Source organism: Miscanthus floridulus, chromosome 19, assembly GCF_019320115.1.
Source record: "Miscanthus floridulus cultivar M001 chromosome 19, ASM1932011v1, whole genome shotgun sequence".
NCBI classification, from domain to species: domain Eukaryota; kingdom Viridiplantae; phylum Streptophyta; class Magnoliopsida; order Poales; family Poaceae; genus Miscanthus; species Miscanthus floridulus.
The window spans coordinates 6,008,714-6,030,855 of NC_089598.1; the positions used below are offsets into that span (position 1 = coordinate 6,008,714).

At 49.9% G+C, this 22,142-nt stretch overlaps 1 non-coding gene across 1 annotated transcript; it reads left to right on the top strand.

Annotated features, from left to right (window-relative positions):
- The first annotated feature begins 7,118 nt into the window (after positions 1 to 7,118).
- On the top strand, positions 7,119 to 7,255 carry LOC136530148 (small nucleolar RNA Z247). The gene has a single exon (XR_010777642.1). It is a non-coding gene; the product is annotated as a small nucleolar RNA Z247 (small nucleolar RNA).
- The last annotated feature ends 14,887 nt before the right edge of the window (positions 7,256 to 22,142 follow it).

Sequence of the window (22,142 nt, forward strand, 5' to 3'; positions counted from 1 at the left end):
AGACATTATTCATACCTTCACTCCTTTGAGTTGAAGTCATATCAGCTGTAAAAGAGTCACAGTATACAGCAGCCCACTTTTTCCTCAAAGCATATATGTTTGTCATCATTGATTGGTTGTTCTCAAGGTTATACTTGCTTAACAATTCCTGCCATTTCTCTATGAACAAAGCCTCTGATCTGTCTTCATATACATATCTGTTAAAGTCAGGTAGAAAATTTTCAGGAAACTTCTGAATTACAAATGTTTAGCAGCATTAAGGTAGATGTGCCACAAACATAGACGATGGCTTGTATCACTAGTACAGAAAATATTTTTAAAGACGGTCAAAAGTGATCTTTAGAGACGGTTTTAAAACCGCTACTATGCCGATGGTAAAAATAAGTGATTTTCAGAGGCGGTTTTAAACTCAAAATCGATTTTCAGATGCGGTTCTCTTAAGACAACCGCCTATAAAAATCGATTTTCAGAGGCAGTTGACTTAAGTCAACCGTCGCTAAAAATAATTTTCAAATTTAAAAAAAAATCATTTAGAGTCTAATAAAAATAAGAAAAAAACCGCCTCTGAAAATCAATTTTTAGAGATGGTTGACTTAAGTCAATCGTCGCTAAAAATAATTTTCAATTTTTTAAAAAAAAATCATTTAGAGTCTAATAAAAATAAGAAAAAGAACCGCCTATAAAGATCGATTTTCAGAGGCGGTTGACTTGCTAAAAATAATTTTTAATTTTTTTAAAAAATCATTTAGAGTCTAATAAAAATAAGAAACAAATATTTCTAATGGATCCCCGGCCACAACTCACATGATTTGTTTTTCACTTGTTTTGAATAAGTGTCGACTCCCAGGATTTGAACCCACAACCTCTCCCTCATGTGATCCCTCCGTTACCACCGCACCATACAATCACTTGTGTCTAGATCTACAATGCTGTCCATTTGAACTGATATGTATGAATCTTGTAATCAATATTTTAACTCATAAACAATCTTAAATGAGAAAACTTTAAACTACAAAGTGTTAGATCTCATGGAGCACTACAACTTTGATATAGAACATTTCTCCATCCAAGGTCATTTGAAAAATTCAAAAATTTGAAATTCAAAATCTGAGACTTAATTTATATATTTGGAACCATAAATGATATCAAACAAAAATTTTATCAACTACAAAGTTTAGATCTCATCGAGCTCTATAATTTTAATATAAAGCTTGTCTTCATCCGGCTTCATTTAAAAAAGATATGAATTTATTTATGTTGCAGCTATTTTTAAGGACAGTTGACTTAGTCAAGCGCATCTGAAAATCGATTTTCAAAGGCGGTTGTCTTAAGAGAACTGCCTCTAAAAATCACTAATTTTCAGAGACGGTTAACATAAGTAACCATCCTTGAAAATAGCATTTTCAGAGGCGGTTCTTATGAAACCGTCTCTGAAAATTGATTTCTAGCAGCGGTTGTATAGCTACAATGCCTCTCTCAATGGTTATTGACGGCGTGCTAGACAACCGCTTCGGTTAGAAAAGGGAGGCGCCTCTAAAAATTATTTCTGTACTAGTGTATTTCGGAATACATATGCAATTGCTCCTGCCATGACCGCATCTTGATCAATGAAAATTGTGTTTGGGTGTTTTCCTAACATTGCTATTAGGAAGGTCTCAAAGAACCAAACAAATAAATCAATAGTCTCGTTAAATAGCAGTGCAGCCCTAAAAATTGTCGTTTGCTTGTGATGGTTGATTCCAAGGATTGGAGCAAATGGCATTTCAAGCTTATTAGTTTGAAACGTGGTGTCAAAGGATACATCATCACCAAATCATGCATAGTCCATAATAGATTGACCATCTGCCCAAAAGAAATTAGCTATTCGGCCATCTTCCTCATCTGGTTTCATATTTATGTTGCAAATGTTTTATCTAAATGTTTCAAAAGTAGATCGTGGTGTTGCACATGTTGCAATGGCTACATACTCATGTTTCATCTAGTTTCAGATTTATGTTGCAAATGTTTCACCTAGATGTTTTAAAAGTAGATCGGGTGTTCCATGCCGTCATCCGCTTGCTGCTGCCGGTGCACCGCCGTGGTTCACGTGCCGAAGCCTAAGGTCTACAGACGCCTCCGCAGCGTGCATCTGTAGGCGAGGCAGGTGGGCTCGAGTCTCGGTTCCGGCGTGCGGGCGTGGTGCGCGTTCCACCGCGCGGACGCTGGATGGCGCGGGGGCGCAGTTTTTACCGTGCGGGGGCTTGGGATGGGCGTGGGCCACGGTTTCGAACGCTGACACTGGTTGGGAATGGGGTGGAGCGATGGGATCGATGTGTGACGGGAGCGCGGGAGGTGCGTCTAGTCGCGGGCCTGGGGCCGGACGTCCGAGCGCTTTGTGGTACCGTTGTTTCAAACACCTCTGCAGATCAATTTTTAAAGACAAATAGTACAGACTTATATATCATCACTACAAGATGGAGGCTATTTTCAAAGACGGTTAATAAGACCACCCGTCCCAAAAAAAAAAATTCCAAGGAAAGGTAGCCCCTCTAGAGGCATCTTTAGAGGTCGTTCCTGTTATATTTTTAGCCTTTCTATCACTTGGTGTACATGTGTGGGTTGGGTCTTTTGTTCAGGGGGTCAATGTAGAAATTATTAATTAATGTTAATTATCAATTCGATGCATACTCCAAAAACGAAAAGCCTAAGTTCCATTATTCTGAGTCTTTTTTTTCAATGTACTGGATATGTTAGCTATTACTCTTGACCATCATTGTATAAAAATTTATCAACAGATGCAGCTTTCTAAATTGGGTAAAAATACAATTCGATCACGTCAGAAGTAGGAATAATAGCACCAGAGATAATATTGCTTCCGCCAACTGGTTGGGTTCCTTGTGGTGGAACCTGGGCGCTATGCTTTCAGTGGTAGGCGACGTCTCCGTCGACAGCGAGGCGCCTGTGGTGATTTCATGAATCTCGAGATCTACCGGCTCAGTCCTTCGGAGGTGCTCATAGGGATAGGATTAGCGTACGTGTGTTCACAGGGGTGAGTGTACGTGCATGTTGTGGGCGTCGACGTTGTATAACATAGTCTATATACCAATGTCAAGGGCTAACGAGGGTTAATTTTTTCTATTGTTTTGGTGAAACAAGAGGAAGGTTAAATTAATAGGATGGCGCCACCATTTCTTAGAGGAAGGCTTGTATATCTTGCAGTATGCTTTCATGGACCATGGTATCAAACAAGCTAAGAAAAAGAAGCTTTTATTATGTGTTTTCAGCAATTAGTAGGTACAAAAATCAATATTCATAAAAACTATTGCATAAATTTTTTTAAATCTTGTCAAGCACAACTTTTGTATAGAACATGTCTCCATTGAGATTGTTTAAAAAAATTGAATATAAAAAATATAAGAACTTAAAACAAACATTTAAGACTCTGAACAACTTCAGATAAGAAATTTATCAACTACAAACTTATAGAACGGGTTGACCACTACAACTTTAACTTGGTATTAACCATGTGAATAGTCAAGGTTGTTTGGAAATTTTAATTTTTGAATTTTAAAATCTGAGAACTTAAAACACATATTTTGGACTCTAAAAGAACTTTTAATAAAAAACTTACCAACTACAAAGTTATAGATTGTAATAATAACTATAACTTTGGTATAGACTATGATAACATCTGAGGATGTTTGAAACTTCTAAATTTTTAATTTCGAAATCTAATAACTTAAAACAAAAAAATGGGACTCAAAACAATTTTAAATAAAATATATATCAACTACAAAGATGTAGATATGTTGAGACCTACAATTTTGATATACAGTTCCTGTACATTCAACTTGATATGAATAAGTTATGCATTAGTATTTTCCATGTAACTTTTGGTGGCGTTTATATATCACAGTTGTAATGACGACGACGACACCGACGATGATGCATCTTAATGAAGCTGGCAAGTCTTTTTTCATGTTTTTTTTAAAATCAACTGCTTTCAATGGCCCTGTTTGGTTCAGCTCATCTAAGTCTTGCTTATAAGCTAAGCAGGATTATTTGATAAGTCGTGATACGTAAAATCTAAGCCGAGCGTTTGGCTGGCTCGATTATTTTGGGATGGATATTTTGCACTAGAAACCTTGACTTTTCTCAAACTATGTAGCACTGTTTACTACTATTCCTGTGAGTCTATAGCCTTACAAATAGACCCAAATAAAAGTTTCTATTTACATCTAGGTCCTTCTTCGTGGGGGAGACGCTACGGCTACGGGCTCCGAGAGGGGGAGGAGCTCTTGGCGAGGGGTTAGGACCTCTAGGCGAGGAGGAGATCCGGTGGCCGGCGGAGCTACGGGAGGGCGAATCCGTCGGCGGAGCTGTGGCTACGGGCGGATCAGAGGGGGAGGAGCTCCAGGCGAGGAGGAGCTCCGGCTGTAGGCGGAGAAGCGAGCGGGCGGATCCGTCGGCGGAGCTGCGGGTGGGCGGATCCGCCGGCGGAGCTACGGCTGCGAGCGGATGAGAGGGGGAGGAGCTCCAGGCGAGGAGGAGCTCCGGCGGTAGGCGAAGAAGCGAGCGGGCGGATCCGTTGGCGGAGCTGCGGGCGGGCGGATCCGCCGGTGGAGCTACGGCTACGAGCGGATGAGAGGGGGAGGAGCTCCAGGTGAGGAGGAGCTCCGGCGATAGGCGGAGAAGCGAGCGGGCGGATCCGTCGGCGGAGCTGCGGGCGGGTGGATCCACCGGCGGATCATCCTGGCACAGTGGAGGAAGCCGTCTTCATCGCCGCATGAGGCAACCACATGGAGCAGGGTGTCCCCCTCTACGATCGTCAGTCATCACCCCATCAGCATCAGCAGTAGTCGTTGTGGCTACCGCATTGTTGACCACCATAACAACACTCATGTTGTTGTTGTAGTTGTTTAAAGATGGTAACGGGGAATTCCCTGTCGGGGAACGCCTCCCCATCCCTGTCCCCGTGGGGCTAAGATTTCCCCATCCCTGTCCTCATTTAACGTCGCGGGGGAGGATTCCTCCCCGTCCTCGTTTAATGTCGTGGGGACGCGCGGGTATTTAAACCTGATGGGGTCCCTGGCCCTGACGTAGACAGAGAAAAAATGAAGAAGGGGTGTGCTCACAGCTACTACCTACATCTACATTTGCTCACCTACCTCGAAGCCAGATGAATCCATGAGAGGTTGGCGCTAGAACAAAGCATCAGCATCTGCAAACTTGAGTGCTCGGGCGGGCTCCAGGATGAAGATCTACATCTGTAGGTAGCCGACAGACTCGAGTTCGAGAATGGAGACGGAAGGGCAAGGCGCGTGCTTGGTCGCTCGGGTGGAGGGCGTGCTCGCCACAGGCGTCACCGGCGTCGCTCGAGCACTCGAGTGGGGTACCGGAGACGGGAGGGGAATGAGCACTCTAGAGTCTAGTGCGGTCGCGCCTCGTGCAGAAACACGAAGGGATAGCGCCACTCGGGTGGGACTCGCTCGGGAGACGGGTGCGATTGAAACTCTTTTAGGGTCCGTTCGGTTGATCAGGAATGCACCAGGATTTATTTCCACCTGCTCAAAACTTATATAAATTTGACAACCAATCCAGGAAGGAATGAATCCAGGGTAGGATTCACTACTAACTGAACGAGCCCTTAGGGTTGCTGGAGGGAATGGACATACAGATCGGGATCTACAGAAGATGGATGGTCGGATGCACATAGATGAGAAGTGCTAAATGGGTCTCCGCACGGAGCAGTACGGGGATGGCTCCCTAATCCCTGGCCCCACCAGATCCGACGGGGATGGATTTGGCCCTGTTTAGATCCCCGTGGGGATGAATTTGGCCCCAAACCCAGCCCCTAATAGGGGAATTCCCCACGAGGAATTGGGTTTTGGGTCCCCGTTTCTGCTTCCACTTCCTCTTCCCCCCAAGCCCAACCTAGCCCGTCGGCCGCCGACCCGGCGCCGCTGGCCACCTAGCCCCCCACCCCAACCCTAGCCCATCAGCCACCGGCCACCCAGCCCTCCAGCGGAGCCTCCAAAGGTAAAGGCCTCGCCTCCCTCTCCCCGCACGCCATCCACTTCTACCCTGGCGAGACCTCTGGCCGCCCCAAGACCATCAGGTGGGTGGAGATCTCCGACTACTCCGACTACGACAACAACTTCGACTCCTCCCTAGACCAGTCTGCTTCCTACAGTGACATCGTCCGACGGGGCTCCCCGACGTAGGATCCCTCAGGACCGGCGGGTCCTAGCACCCTGTCAGACGTCGCATCGTCGCATAGCAGCCTGCAGAGACCACACCCATGGAGGTGCATGCTCGTGTTAAGAATATCCAATAGGATCACATGACCGCAATATCTGGTTGATTGATGGTTGATTGATATCTCCTGAAGATTGGTTGTGCGCTCAGGCTTGGATTGCGGGTGAAGGAAAGTATCACGACTTCGGTTAGATAGGATAGGTATCTCCTGATTGATGTAATCTTGTGATGTAATCTAGAGTTACCAAAGTAGTTAGCTTTTTCTTGTTGTACAAGTTGTACCGCCACGCCAGGGGCTCTTCCTGGCTATATTAACACGAAGCCGTGAGCCTGAGAGGGCATCACGTTCCAACCATTTTCACATGGTAATCAGAGCTAGGTTAGTTCACAATATTCTCGATGGCTTCCTCTTCCGTGCTTCAACAATCGTTCTCTCTGATCGGTTGTCCCATCACCAAGAAGCTGGGCAAAGGGAATTTCTCCTATGGAGTGCCTAGGTGTTGTCTGCTCTTCGGGTTGCATAGATAGCGCACTATCTCGAGCCCGACATTGTGGTGCCGGCGAAGCAGATCCCCAAGGCGGTCGACAAGCCGACTGAGCTCATCCCCAACCCTAAGTATGAAACTTGGGTTGCGAAGGACCAGCAGATCGTTAACTATCTGCTCTCCAATATCTCCAAGGAGATCTAGGTGCAAGTCTCCAATTGCGCCACATCAGCCGAGATCTGGAAAGTGATCTCAGAGATGACGGCTTCCCAGTCTTGGGGCCATATCATCAACATGCGCATGGCGTTGGCCACAGTGCAGAAGGGCTCGTCTACAATCACCAACTACTTTAACAAGATGAAATCTCTTGCTGACGACATGGCGGCCGCCGACAAACATCTTGAAGATGAAGAGATCATCTCCTATGTACTAGCCAGACTTGACATGGATTTTAATCTGATTGTCTCGATTGTCGTGGCGCGCACGGAGCCTCTATCTTTGGGTGAGCTCTACACCCAGCTAGTGAGCTGGGAACAGCGGATGGATCTCCTGCACGGTGGATCCGGTTCATCTACTAACACGGCTACACATGGAGGCCGTGGCGGTTTCAACCACGGCGGTGGTGGCCGAGGACGCGGACGTGGCCACAACCGTGGCAACAACAACAACAGCGGGTGCCCCCGGCAGAACTACAACAGCGATAAACCCATCTGCCAGCTCTACGGCAAGGAGGGCCACACCAGACTCCGCTGCTTCAAGCGTTTTGACGCTTCCTTCACCGGCCCACCAGAGCAATCTCGATCTGCCTCCTCTGCGTCATATGGGATCGACACCAACTGGTACACCGACACTGGTGCTACCAACCACATCACGGGAGATCTGGAGAAGCTCACTGTGAGGGACAAGTACCATGGAAACGACAAGGTTCATGCTGCTAATGGCGTAGGTATGAGAATCAATCAAATTGGTCGAAGTTTTGTTCGTACCCCAAATCAAAATCTTGTCCTAAACAATGTTCTTTATGTTCCTGAAGCTAACAAAAGCCTTGCATCTGTTCATCGTCTTACATCCGATAACCATGCTTTTATTGAATATCATCCCAACTATTTTTTGATTAAGGACCAGGCGACGAAGAAAACCATCCTTAGAGGGGAATGTGAAGGCGGCCTCTACCCGTTGAAGTCTAGGCCGTCATCGAATAAAGGGGTGTTTGGTGCTGTCAAGTCTCCTTTGTCCAGGTGGCATAGTCGTCTCGGCCACCCTTCTTTTGTAGTCGTTCAGCAAGTCCTTAGCAAAAATAGTATTCCCTTTGTTGCCAATTTGAATAAAGAAATTGTTTGCGATGCTTGCCAAAAGGGCAAAAGTCATCAGCTACCCTATTCTAGATCCACGAGTATCTCATTGAGTCCCTTAGAACTTATGTTTTCTGATGTATGGAGTCCTGGGCCCACTTCTGTTGGCAAAAACAGTTATTACGTTAGCTTCATTGATGATTTCAGCAAGTTTACATAGATTTATTTGCTTCATCGTAAATCTGAAGTTTTTCAAAAATTTCATAAATTCCAAGCTATGGTTGAACGCCAATTTGATAGAAAAATTCTCGCTATGCAAACTGACTGGGGAGGGGAATATCAAAAGTTGAATGCCTTCTTTTAGCGCATTGGCATCTCGCATCATGTCTCATGCCCTTATGCACATCAACAAAATGGCTCCGCTGAACGCAAACATCGCCATATTGTTGAAGTAGGTCTCTCGCTTTTAGCCCATGCTTCTATGCCCTTAAACTTTTGGGATGAAGCTTTCATCACTGCCACCTATCTTATTAATCGTCTCCCTAGTAAAATTATCAATAACCAAACTTCTCTTGAATGCCTGTTTCATCAAACACCAGACTACTCCTCTCTTCGTACTTTTGGCTGCGCATGCTGGCCGAATCTACGGCCTTATAACGCTCGCAAGTTGCAATTCCGCTCCAAACGCTGTGTCTTCCTAGGATACAGTAACATACACAAGGGGTTCAAGTGTCTGGATGTCAATGAAGGGCATGTCTATATTTCCCAAGACGTGGTCTTCGATGAACACATCTTCCCCTTCGCCGAACTCCACCCAAGCGCCGGTGCTCGATTACGATCTAAAATTCTCCTCCTACCTCCAACTTTGACAAATCATTCACATGATTTTGGGGACGACAATTCTTCAGATCATTTTGATAATGATTCCCTGCATACTAACCCTATGTCTAAGCGTGCAGCACATGAAAAAAATTTGGCGTCAAACGAACTAAATCTGGCTAGAAACGAGCGTCATTTCATGCTCCCCGAGCAATTTCCCATTTTGGCAAGAACAGGCGGCGATCCCCAGGCTGATTCACCTGCACCTTCCACTGCGGAGCCGATAGGATCGGTCTTGGATCCGGCGGCGTCAGCTCCTGCGCTCGTGAGGAACGCATCAGCTCCACCGGCATCCTCTCCACGTGCGCCACCTGTCTCGAACTCACCTCGCCTGGCTCTGTGGACGGGGGGGGGGGGGGGGGCACAAGATATTTCGACCGGTGGTGGAGAATCTCCCTTGGGTCCGCCGCTCGCCGGATCTTCTATGCCAGCCACTAATCAACCCACCGGATCTTCGCTCACTGGATCTTCTGCTCCAGCCACAGATCTACCCATCGGATCTTCTACATCGCCTACAGCACCGGCTCTCCAGCGACCCACCACACGTCTACAACAAGGTATACGCAAACCAAAAATTTACACTGATGGAACTATTCGATATGGTCAGTTAGCGGCCACCACTGAAGGTCCTATTGATTTGCAACATGCCTTAGTCGATAATAATTGGAAGCGTGCTATGGACGTTGAATTTGATGCATTGATCAGGAATAAAACTTGGCATCTAGTTCCACCTCAAAAAGGTAAAAATGTGATAGATTGCAAGTAGGTCTATAAAATCAAAAGAAGATCAGATGGGAAAATTGACAGATATAAGGCACGCCTAGTAGCAAAGGGGTTCAAACAACGATATGGCATTGATTATGAGGATACTTTTAGTCCTGTTGTGAAAGCAGACACAATTCGTCTTGTGCTCTCTCTAGCTATGTCTAAGGATTGGTGTTTGAGGCAACTCGATGTTCAGAACGCTTTCTTGCATGGTTTCCTTGAAGAAGAGGTATACATGAAACAGCCGCCAGGTTATGAAGATAAGACCAAACCACATCACTTATGCAAACTTGATAGATCCCTGTATGGTTTAAAACAAGCACCACGGGCCTGGTATTCTAGGTTGTGTGGTAACCTTCAGAGTCTAGGCTTTGTTCCCTCCAAAGCTGACACATCATTATTGTTTTATCGAAAAGGAAATCATGTCATCTTTATGCTTGTATATGTTGATGATATAATTGTGGCCAGTTCATCATAGGAAGCAGTGGATGCTCTTCTCCGAGATTTAGAGGACTTTGCAATCAAAGATCTCGGGAACCTTCACTATTTTCTTGGCATACAGGTTCAAAGAAAGAAAGGTGAATTGCTTTTGACATAGGAACGGTATGCTTCTGATATCCTCAAGAGAGTTAATATGCAGCTGTGTAAACCCGTCAAAACACCCTGTAATACTACCGAAAAGCTTTTAGTCACTAGTGGCACTCGGTTAGGAGTGGAGGACTCAACCAGATACAGGAGCATTGTTGGAGCTCTCCAGTATCTCACCCTCACACGACCAGATCTATCTTTTTCGGTCAACAAAGTTTGTCAGTTCCTTCACTCACCGACGATCGTTCATTGGGAAGCTGTGAAGAGAATATTGAGATATGTACAAGGAACAATCGGCCTAGGGTTAAAAATTAGAAAATCTAACTCTATGCTTGTAAGTGCTTTTTCAGGTGCTGATTGGGCCGGTTGCCCTGATGACAGACGATCTACAGGCGGCTTTGCTGTATTCCTAGGTTGCAACCTAGTGTCATGGTGCGCAAGAAAACAACCTACAGTTTCAAGATCAAGTACAGAAGCTGAATACAAGTCTTTGGCCAATGCTACTGCAGAGGTAATGTGGATACAAAAATTACTTGATGAGTTAGGTATTCCACATCCTTTGACAGCATGTTTATGGTGTGATAATCTTGGCGCAAAGTACCTATCGGCTAACCCTATATTTCATGCACGCACCAAGCATATAGAGATCGATTTTCATTTTGTACGCGAACAAGTTGCAGCAAAGCGCCTCGACATCAGATTCATCAGCACTACGGATCAGATCGCCGATGACTTCACTAAGCCTCTTCCAGAGAAGCAAATGGTCATGTTCAGAGACAATCTCAACATCGCTGATAAGTTGTGATTGAGGGGGATGTTAAGAATATCCAATAGGATCACATGACCGTAATATCTGGTTGATTGATATCTCCTGAAGATTGGTTGTGCGCTCAGGCTTGGAATGCGGGTGAAGGCAAGTATCACGGCTTCGGTTAATCTAGAGTTACTAAAGTAGTTAGCTTCTTGTTGTACAAGTTGTACCGCCACGCCAGGGGCTCTTCCTGGCTATATTAACGCGAATCCGTGAGACTGAGAGGACATCACGTTCCACCCATTTTCACAGCCCGCCCATCCCTCAAGCGGCGACGGCGGTGGAGAAGAGCCCGCCGGCCAGCCCGTGGTCAGTCCGGTAACCGCCAGGGGAAGCGACGGCGAGCAAATTCCCGTTCACCTTCGGCTCGGGAGCAAGGTGGTCTCCGGTGGCCGCGCCGATGCGGAGCGTGTCCTGGTTCACCAGCGCATCGGGCCTCCAGCACCACCAAGGAGGCGTCGCCGAATCTCGTCGCCAGATGCGCAGGGATGGAGGGAGATCCAACCCCGCCAGCCTGAGGAGCCCCAGCCGCCCATGCGTGACAGGTGCCTCAACTGCCTTTCGTACAGCCACAGGATTGTGACTTGCCGTTTCCCCCTGCGCTGCCTACGCTGCCATGAGTTCCGGCATCTCGCCAGGGACTGCAGGCGCAGCCGTACGCCGGAGGCAGTCAGGGGGGCGCCAGGAAACCAGCGGCGCTTCATCAAGGCCCGGGGGAGGACGTCTTGCCCGGACACCCCTGAGGGCTCCCGGGCTCGCGGCGCAACTCCGCTGCACTTCACGCTGGCGCAGGCACGACGGCGGCCAGGGAGGACGCGTCATCGACGAACAACCTACGATTCGTGCGGTCGGGAAGGAGGCCAAACAGCCCAGGCACGCCGCCAGGCTGCCAGGCCAGAGGTACCACGCGCGCCCGACAGACCGGCTGGTGGCGGTGGGGGCGCGGGATGGCCATCAGACAGCAGCCGAGATCCACTGCCTCTCGGCCACCCAGACGAGCGGCAGGTGGAGAGCGCATGCATCATACAGTGCTCCCAGGCGGTGGATGATTCCAAACCTGCTCTGCGTCTCGCCATAACGGCGATGGCTGCGGACGCGACGCGCGAAGTCTCGCTCGCCGATGCCTCACGCGCGCTCTGGTCCGTCCCAGGCATCCAAGAAGGCTCCTTTTCGGTGGTTCCTTTCTATCCCGAGAACTTCATCATCCAATGCCACTCGCCGGAGGTCCGCACACGCTGAGTCCGCGTCCATGAAGTTCAAGGTCTCCATCGAGCTTGAAGGCATTCCACCCCATGCATGGGCCGAAGACACTGTGGCAAAGATTCTAGCCCCCAGCTCCTGGCTTCAGGCCGTCGATCCAGAAACGGCGGCACAGACGAACATGTCGGCGTTCAAGCTGAGCGCTTGGACGAGTGATCCGCGGGCCATCCCAAAGACCGTCTGGCTACACATCGCCGAGAATGAGATGCACGCCACCCCGGAGGGCGCAGTCGTCTTCGGCAACCTGCCCCCGTTCCTCCGCCGCAAGGACGTCCTCACCTACAAAGTCATCGTCCATCTCAGGAGCGTCTTCGACTACGACCCGGCAGACCCAACGCCACCTCCCTCCCCGCCGGATTCCGATGATGGGGATAGCGGGCATGACGGGAACCCGGACCGGCACCACTTCTCCGCCGGGACTGCGCCGCGCATTCAGGGATTCAGATGCCACATGGGCGTTGTCAACGGCGAGCAGACGGCAACGGGCCTCGGTGGAGGCGTAGCCGGGTCCACACGCAACGTCAGCGGGCTGGGGAAGGTGGTCAAAGCTGCCGCCATGCAAAACCAAAAGCAGCCAGTCCAAGATCCCTCGGGGAATGCGAGTGTCCACACCGCAAACGAGGCCCAGCCTATACTTGGCCATCGGGCCGGCCCGGCTCGGCACAGCCCGGGCACGGGCCAGGCATGGCCCGGAGGATGTCGGGCCGGCATGGCACGCCGTGCCTCCCGTGCCGTGCCGCTGCGGGCCTCGTGCCTTGCCATCAGCCCAAGCACGGGCCTGTGGGCTGTTTTTCGTGCCAGGCCGGCCCGAGAAGCACGGCCCATTCAGCGTGCCGGGCCAGCCCGGGGCCCACGACGAATTGCGAGCAGCCAGAGAGAGGGGGAAGGGGAGGAAGCGTGAGCGAGCAGCCGGAGATCGTGGCGTCGGGGCGGAGCTCGTGGCCGGATCTAGCATCGGGGCGGAGCTCGTGGCTGGATCTGGCGTCGGGACGGAGCTTGGGGCCAGCGCGCTCATTCCCGCGGCGGCCGAGGCGGAACTGCGGGAGGCGATGGCGGCGCTCGACGTTGGATTTGGATCCCACGAGAAGAGAAGGGGATGGAGGGGATTCAGCGAGCCGCGGGGAAGCAGGAGCTCGAGGCGTCGGCGGCGACGCGCGAACACGAGGTTGCGCGGCTACTGTGGCGCGAGCAGCCAGAGAGAGGGGGAAGGGGAGCAAGCGCGAGCAGCTGGGCCACGGATGGCGCAGTAGGGTCACCGGAGTAGCCCGCGTGGCTCCCGCGCCGCCGCCGCTGGATGAGAGCGCTGGGAGGCTCAGAGGCTGGGGGAGGAGTGGAGGGAGTTAGGGTTCAGGGGTGGGATGGGGCTGCGGCGCTGCGCGGGGGAGAGCTGCCGCGGCCGGCGTGCGGGTGCGGCTTATATATGAGGAGGGGGGAGGCCAACTGGGCGCGGGGACGGTGGGCCGGCCAGCTGGGCCGCGGGGAGGGGAGGAGGAGTGAAGAGGGGGGTGGCCGGGCCGCTGCCGGGCCGGCTGACTCAGGTCGGGCCGTGCCGTGCCAGCCTACGGGCCTGAGCAGCGGCCCAGGCACGGCCTGCTGCCTCGGGCCAGGCAAGCCAGGGCCCGCATGTCACCGGGCCGTGCCGTGCTCGTGTCGGGCTAAAAAAGCGGGCTTCGTGCCGTGCTGTCGTGCCTCGGGCTGTATGGACAAGCCCAGCCTCGCCAGCCTGGGTGGGGACCTATGATCCTCGAGGCAGGGCTACCTCAGGGAAGGAACCCGCAGCCGCTGTAGAGGACAACGCTGTTTGCAGCCCAAGCCGCAGAATCACATGCGCCGCTGCCGCTGCCCAGCAAGATGGGCGAGGCCCACTCTTCTACCCAGCAAGATGAAACACCAGGCGAGGCCGCAAACGCACAGGCGGAACCTGGCGCGTCCGTGGCGGCAGAGACACATCCTGAACCGGTGCCTGCCAAGATGAGATGCCTCGGCCTGTCATTCCTGGAAAGAACGATGGCAAGGCAGCGGTCACGAGTGCCAACACGGCGTACTTCCACTTAATCGCCCGGGGACGCCAGCGCCGCAACTACATCCCAGCGCTGAACGTGGGCGGCTCTACCATTGCAGACCATACAGCCATGGAGGTCGCGCTACACGAGCATTTCGCCGGCGTCTTCGGCACGGCGGCTGATGGTCGAACCACTTTAAACTTCCAGGCGCTGGGTATTGAAGCCATCGACCTCTCGGAGCTGGAAGCTGAAATCTCTGAGGAGGAGGTCTGGGATGCAGTCAAGGCGCTGCCGAGTGATAAAGCACCGGGCCCGGACGGATTTACGGGTGCGTTCTATAAGGCGACATGGCCCATCATCAAGCCAGAAGTCATGGCTGCTATCCAGACCTTCACGCACGCCGACAACCGTTCCATGTCAGGACTGAACAACGCTCTCATCGTCTTGCTGCCCAAGAAGGTCGGGGCGGCGTGTCCTGGTGATTTCAGGCCTATTACCATGATACATAGCTTCGCCAGGCTTGTATCCAAGATTCTGGCACTGCGCTTGGCGCCAAGAATGGACGACCTCATTGCCAAGAATCAGAACGCATTCATCAGAACCGGAACATCCAAGACAACTTCAAATTCAAATATATACAACGAGCGGTGGTTCCGATAAGAAAAAAGAAAGTGCCCATGCTGCTCCTCAAAATATCTCTAAAGCCTTTGACACCCTGTCTTGGCTGTTCCTCCTCAACGTCCTGTAAGCTCGTGGATTCTCGTGGATTCGGAGTTACTTGGCGTAGATGGATTGCTACCCTGCTGAGCACGGCATCGTCCAGGATCATTCTAAATGGTCACCAAGGGCCTCCAATCGCGCATCTGAGGGGAGTTCACCAAGGAGATTCGATGTCGCGCATCTGTTGGATGTCTTGCACAGGATGTTCCAAAAAGCATGCAGAGATGGAGTAATCAGGAGGATGCAACCGCATGAGATCAAATATCAGTGCAGTATTTATGCGGACGACGTTATGCTCTTCATCAGGCCAACAGTGCAGGAAGCGACCGCGGTGAAGGAGATCCTGACCATCTTTGGGGAAGCCTCCGGGCTCAAGACAAACATGGCCAAATGCTCCATCACTCCTATCTATGGAGAGGATGAGAACCTGGAAGAAATCATCAACATCCTAGGGTGTCAGGTGCAGCCGTTCCCAATCAAGTACCTTGGTCTGCCTTTGAGCATCAAACAAATCCCCAAACCTCAGGTGCAGTCCGTTGTCGAGGCAGTCGCAAGGAAGCTTCCCCCTTGCCATGGCTCGCTTATGGCGCGAAGTGGGCAACTCGTGTGGATCAAGTCAGTACTGCGTGCTGTCCCTATTTGGCTATTTACGCAATGATGGCTGAAAACCTTCCACAATGGGCTAGGAAGGAAATTGATGCAATATGCAGGAAATTCCTCTGGGTGGGCAGCGACGCCTCTGTCCGCGGGGAGTGCATGGTGGCGTGGCCTGCGGTCTGAAGCCGACTGAGTTCGGCGGCCTGGGGGTCAGCGACCTCAAGTTGCAAGGCTACGCCCTACAAGCTCGTTGGCTATGGTTGCAAAAGACAGACAGTGACCGAGCGTGGAGTGAGTTGCCGATCAAAACGGCTCCTGAGGTACAGGCCTTCTTCCGTGCTTCCACATTCTACCGGGTTGGAGATGGGCGCACTGCCTTGTTCTAGGAAGACAAGTGGATCAACGGGGAATGCATCTGTGACATCGCGCCGTGCCTCGATCCTACAGCTAGTCCCAACACATATTCAGCATCGGCAAACTGTCAGGGAGGGGCTGCAGAACAGGCAGTGGGTGCGTGCCATCAACGGCGGCATGTCGCAGACAGCGGTAATCGAGTATCTTGAACTGTGGAACACCCTCCACCACATCAGCCTCAATGCTCGGCCGGACAAATTAATCTAGCGCTGGACACCAGACGGCGCCTACTCAGCAAAGTCGGCATACAACATGCTGCATTCAGGAGCAATTCTTTTCAGAGGACACAAGTTGACTTGGAAAGCATGGGCGCCGCTTCGTGTGAAGATCTTCTTGTGGTTAGCGATGAAACGCAGGCACTGGACTGCTGATCGACGGGCTCGGCACGGTCTGGATGCACGAGATCACTGCTACCTTTGCGACCAAGCTCCTGAAACAATTGACCACATCATTGCGAGCTGCCCATTCACAAGGGAGGTATGTCACTTCGTTTTGTAGGCCGTTGGCTTACATCTGCCCCAAGGCGCTCAGACAACCATCTCATGGTGGAGGAAGCTGCGTAAACTTGCCAATGGCCAGCAGCGTAAGGGGATCAATTCTCTATATGCTTTGGTGTCTTGGCAGGTCTGGAAGGAACGGAACGCAAGATGTTTCCGAGAAGCCACGGTGACGATCGCTGAACTGCTCCAAATCATCAAAATGGAAGCGGATCGCTGGATCGAAGCTGGAGCTATGGGATTGAGAGCTTTGGCTGAACGGCATTAGCCTAGCATCATTTATCTTCCGGTTGTTTTGTTTCTCAATGTAGCGCCACAGTGCCACCGGCTAAGCCCGATACTCTTGTAACATAAACTCTAATCTTGTTAAATGCAATGATACGCAGCTCTCATGCGTATTCGAGAAAAAAAAACTAGCAGGTTATAGTGCGGTCAAGTTAGAACACAACCCGACAGTGATATATCGCTGTCGTTTAGAGCCACAAACCGGCAGTTACAGTGTTGTTGGGTTGGAACACAACCCGACAAATAATATATCGCTGTCGTTTAAAGCCACAAATCGCAGTTGTAGTGGGGATATCATTGTTGGGTCAGAGCAGAACCCACAATGATATGCCAATGTCGGGTCGTGGCTTGATCCAGCAGTGGTAACACGACATTCCTAGTGGGTTGTCGTGTGACCCAGAAGTGTTCTACTATCATAGGATTCACCTACCACCAATTACTCTATTCTCCACTATCGGATGCAACTCCCACCATCACGTAAACACGATTGTTTATCCTTTACTGGTTTGCTCGTAAACATCGTCCTTCTCCACCACGTAAGTGTGATAGCTATCATTTCCTGAGCGAAACCTAGGGAAATCCTGATCCGGCAGGGTATAGGTCATCTAAATACTTGGCTAGGCCGGCTTTTCGGCTCCTACTTGGTCCAGATTGGCCTGGCCAGCCTTGTGATCGGCTAGGGCGACCTTGTGTGCATTCACTGAGTTGTTCAGTCTGTTTGTGACCCGTGCAATCTAGCACTTGTGGTGTACATGTGACCGATCTTCCCGTCAACAATACTGAAACCATGTTCTGCCCTAGATAGGGAACGGAAAGGAAAATGGATTAAATAGCGCTCGGATGTCTGGCCCTAGGCCCACATCCGGACGCACCTCCCGCGCTCCCATCACGCATCACATTCACGCGCTCCCATCCCGTTCCAAATCACTGCAAAATGTCCAAAACCGCACCCCGCATGGCAACCCCCCCCCCCCCGCCCATCCAGCTTTTGCACGGTGGAACCTCGGCCCACGCCCACATGGCGAAACAAGGACCCCGGCCCACCTACCCCACTTGTACATGCACGCTGTTGAGTTGTCTGCAGGCCTTAGGCTCCGGCACGTGAACCACGGTGGCACAACAACAACAACAGCGGATGGCGGCATGTAACACCCGATCTACTTTTGAAACATCTAGATGAAGCATTTGCAACGTAAACCTAAAAACAGATGAAACACTTGGAACATACGCTTGAAACATGCGTATGTAGCCATTGCAACATGATGGGGACGGGTTCCCGATCTTCCGTCAGGTTAAGATAATTATTGATTTGGTGGAGAGCGACGACACACCGATCCAGCTTCAGATCACAAAGACCCGAACCATACAACCTTAGCACCACGTCTCCTCTGGTTATCAACCATGTCACAATCCGGTTGACCTCGCCAAGAAGGCTAATCCTTGCTGCAAATCGAAGAACACAAGCAAGAATAAGATAACACGCAACTCAAGTATAGTGACAATTGCAGATATATGATTAAGATCTCGAATGTGGGGTTTCACAAACCGATAACGGCGATTGTTCAACGACAGATTGATCTAAACCAAAAACCCAAACCCTAACGTAGGCGATAGCTACTGATTATATAGACTAAGGGGCGTCCAATGACCTCTCTTAATGTCCATATGGTGTCCCAACACGTTACAAGGCCCAAAAGACGGCGACGCAGCGCCCTGATAGATTCTGGACGTCAATTTGTTTCGACAATTCTTGTTGATTCTGATAGAATTTTGATGTGGGACCACTTTCATTAGTTACCTTATCAAATTATCTTTCCATCCATATGTGGATCGTTGAAAATGGAGTCCGTATGTGACCTAGGCGTGGGTTTTACTACACGCTGCTCCTGAAGCCCGAGATGAACTCGAACTTGACTTGGATTGGACCTCCAACTTGTATTGATACCCTTGCTTGTCTCCTAAGGTGGTGGCCAAGGAGGAGGATGTCCTTGGTAATCTCTTAGGTGTTCTCCATCTTCTTGGGGCATGCTCCAACTTAGGCCTGGGTCCCAAGTGTGAATAACAAGCCCGCGATGACATCGTAGCACCCGACAGAAACAGCGGCATAATTTCTTGATGATTTGAAGACCTTGCTGATGTGATATTGAGGTGCTACTAGATCTATTTGAAAGTTTATCAAATAAGCTTTCCATCAAGTGCTCATGGACATCAAACTCACTCCAGATGAAAGAGTTATGGCCTTCCCAATGGAGTATTGTCGGGCTACCAATGACCTAAAAGTTCAACTTTGATGGTGTTTGGTAGAACCGCCCGAAATAGTCCCCTTACAGAGGCGCTCATCTTCCACCAGACACTAAGCATGCCGAAAGAGAGATACTTCGAGCAGTTCCGTCAAGCACACCCCAAGGGAGATCTCGAATAATCCACGTTTTACCTCTAGCATCCAATAATGAGAATGAGTTTACAATACTTATTCCAATCCATACAATCAGAGTTCTTAGAAATACATTATTACAAAACAAGAGTTCAGAGTGCGGAATTTGAACAGCAAAATACAATAACATCTAGCGGTAGAATACAAGGATCCATCTATGCCCACCAGAAGAATCCTCCACACAACAGTAAATCTTCAGACTGCACCTGCAACATGGGTAAATAAACCGTGAGTACACAATGTACTCGCAAGACTTACCCGACTAGTGGGAATAATTTCCCGACTCCAAAGGGTATGATAACCTTTTAGGTTTGCTGGGTTTCCTTTTTATGGAAAGCAATACTAGTAGTGAATCCTTATGTATATTTCTTATTAGCAGTCATAATTAGTTCATTAACTAGCCATTCTATGTAAGCACCTATTCTACTTTGAAGCAAGAGTTGAGCAACCAGATCAATTTCATCATCTTTCATCTTCCAGTTCTTACTACGGTGCTAGACTGTAAACAAGCCGTACCAAATTGATCAGCAATTCGTGAATCAATGTGCCTAGCTAGGTACCCAAAAAAACACACGCCCCGCTTATACCCCAGGTATAAGCAGGACCAACCCACCACTCTCCTATCAAGGGGTCTAGATCCCTGTCAAACTTAGACTTCAAGCCCCCACACTTGAGTCCTGGACTCATTGTGGTGCTTAGACCTCTACCATCCCCGCCTCCAATTAGTCGGTCCAGAAAGAGCTGAAACCCGCGACAAGAGAGCAATGAGTCTTCCCTGCCCCCATAAACAAGTATATGCTCGGGAAAATAAATCTATGACTTGCCTAGAACCCAATGCAACGGCCGGTCCTTAATCAACACAAACAGGGAAAATAGTGTAACCAAGCTATGCACCGTTGGCCGTGGGACACAACCGCTTACACCCACCAATACCCATACCATATCCCTACCCGGTCACCATTTTTTCTTTCACCATTTTATTATGAGAGTGATAATCATAAGCACCTATTGTGAGTAACGGCAGGTTACTCACGCTACCGAAAAAACTAAGTATAGCAGCTACTCGACCTAAGCTAGTAGGACTCATAGGTAGATACATTTATGCAAGTGGTTTCCATAAAATGCTCTGTAACATAAATGCACATTATATATATACATATATATATATATATATTCAAAATAGGGGTTATGCACCGGGGCTTGCCTTAGGCAGGCGGGGTGTCAGCAAAGTTAGTCACTGGTAGCTCTAGGGCTCCCTCCTGTACGAGAATCTCCTCCTCGTACTCTTCAATCACCTCCTCGTACTCCTGCTCGCCCGCGGTCACAAACTCTACGAACTCGTTATCTACATGCATGAAATGATGATGCAACACTTAGTAATACGGCAGCAACAACTCTTAAAGTAAGAATGCATCTATCAAACTGTTAAGCTAACTCTAATGGCTAAGATGCCAAGCTAGTCATCATTACCATCAAACCAGCAGGGTTTCACCTACAAGTGATACTTAGCAACCAAAATATATTCTTACTCTCATTAACGATTTCCTATATACTACAACTAGGAGTACTTAGCTACCATATTTCTCAACATATTCCAAGGCTACAAAAATTATAGTGAGTACATAATAATACAACTAACCTACTGTAAAAATTTCATGGTCAAAGCTATTACCAATTTGCCACAAAAATTCCCACAAATATTAATCTAAATAATGCTAAGCTTTCCTAATGAATTAATGAACCCAACATTCTCATAGATAAATGTAAACTAACTACACCAATAGATAGATCACATTTTTATGAACCTAACAAATTTTGTTTCCCTATTTTTGGACACCTACAGAATTTACTATAATTTTCCAAAGATCAGCTCAAAACTAAATTAGAAAAACATTTGCTAATTTGCTAGAAAAAGGAAAACCAATCCTTGCGCGGCCCATCCGCGCGGCCCACACACGAGCAGCGCGCGCGCATGCGCGACCCACAGATGCGGCCCCCACGACAGGGGAGCCCGCGCGCGCCGACCAACTTGCAAAAATGTCCTCACGTTCTCCGAGAATACTACTAACACTATGTGCACTATTTCACTATGGTACCCTGGTTGTGGCTGTGGTGATGGTTTGGCTGGGGGTTCCCCAAACCGGGTTGGCCACGTGCGGGTGGTGGGATACGGTGGTGCTCTGAGATAGCACGGTCGAGTCAGCGGTGGGGTGGAGCTAGTAGCGACTAAACCAAGGCACGCATGGCGAAGAGGAAGGCAAGGCACACCTACAGGCGTGGGCAATTGGGCTCGGGTCGAGAGATGGGAGGCCTGCCCTCGGTCATGGCCGTGGCATGGCCTTAACGGCATACCGGCGGGAAGACACCAAATTGGCGCCTGGCCGGGTCATCATTAAGACGGTGAGGGGTCGGACGACAAGGAGACGTGAAGGTGGAGGTGCGGAAGAGATGAATTAAATAGAGGTGACCTATCTCTGGCGCACTAGTGGGCGCAAAGCGACGGTGGTGACAGAGAGGAACAGAGGGGGAAAGAGGAAAAGAGAGAGACGACGTGGTAGTGAGCTCGGCTTGTCCACACCTTGGAGGGACACGAGCGGCGGGACCAAGAGGCCCACACGCTTGCGCTGGCCGATGGACGTGTGCGTCCGACCGGCGTGGCCCGCGCGGCCGCAGTGCCATAATTGGCATGGCGATGATGGTCAGGCCCTGCGCGCACAGCGCCTAGGCGGACTAGAGGTGCAGCGCGATGTAGTGGCGGGCGAGAGCAGGATGGTGATGCGACGGCAGTGGCAGCGGGTGGTGCGCCAAGGCGGCCGGCCGCGGCCAGGGTGGCAACAGCGGCAAGGACACTAGGCCCGCATGGCAGCCGAGCACA